Below are 1,125 nucleotides of genomic sequence, written 5' to 3'. Positions count from 1 at the left end.
GGGGTTGCTTTCTGAAGACCCCCTCCAGATACTCCAGTGCTGAGAGAGGACAGATTTGAGACTGGGGCCTGATATCTTCCCAAACTGGAGGTGTCGAGATGGTGTTGGTTCTCAGGCAACTGGACCAGAGGAGTGCAGATCCCTCAGCAAACAGCTGGGCAAGCAAATCAGGGGTCCTCGGAACTGGGGTGAATGGAGGAGGGTCGACCTTGGGACCCAAATCCCAGAGGCTGGGGCTCAGAGATAGGACAAGCTCTTCTTAACTGGAGGCCCTGGAGGTGGGTGGTAGGAACTCCTCGAGGGCAGAAGGGGTTGGGGGAAAGCCTGTGCTCGTGGCCGCCTGTTGAGTCTGTGAGCCCAGAGCCCAGACTGCAGCTGTCCGACATTACGGGATATAGAGGGAACCCATCACTCAGGCCCCTAGCCCAGTAGACCGTGACCGGGAGTTCCCACGCTGGACCCACTCCAGACGTCGTGGAGTGGGTAGGGAATAAGGGAGGTAGTTTTGGGACTGCAAGAGTGTCAGGAAGGGGTGTGGGCTTTGGGTGAGGTCGGCTACCCCCCTCCCACACACACACACACATGGTTATTGCGCAGGGTCCAATGGTGAGGACTGGAGTTGAATGCCCGGAGTTGGATTGGTTTGGAGGCAAAGGTGGGGATAGATACGTGGGCGGGGAAAGGGGTGGAAGAATTAGGGCCTTGGTGGCGGGGCGGAGATGGAGTCTACAAGGTTGGGGTCGTGGGGGCCGGACGCAGGGCTCTGCGTACAAGGTAGGGAGTGTGGAGGGGTTGTGGAGGTGGAGCTCAAAGGACCAGGGTCGGTGTTGGGGGCCCGGAGCGTGGGACTTGAAGAATAGGGGTTCGTAGGGGCAGGGCTAGGAGGGTCCTGGCCTCTATCCGAGAGGACCCTAGAGCTCAGGGGTTTGGAGGGCAGGGTAAGAAGCTCTAGAGTAACGAAGAGCGGAGCCAGGATGACGAAGGACAAGGGGTGAGTTGCGAGGAAGAGAATCGCCGGAGCCACTGCAGACCTCAGTGCGGGGCGTGTTGAGGGAGGGGAGCGGGAACTGAGGGGCGGGGCTATGGGGAAGTAGGTTGGGGGCGGGGACTGGGGGGCGGGGCCGG

Source organism: Pteropus alecto, unplaced genomic scaffold, assembly GCF_000325575.1.
Source record: "Pteropus alecto unplaced genomic scaffold, ASM32557v1 scaffold155, whole genome shotgun sequence".
NCBI classification, from domain to species: domain Eukaryota; kingdom Metazoa; phylum Chordata; class Mammalia; order Chiroptera; family Pteropodidae; genus Pteropus; species Pteropus alecto.
This window is presented reverse-complemented; position numbering follows the sequence as displayed.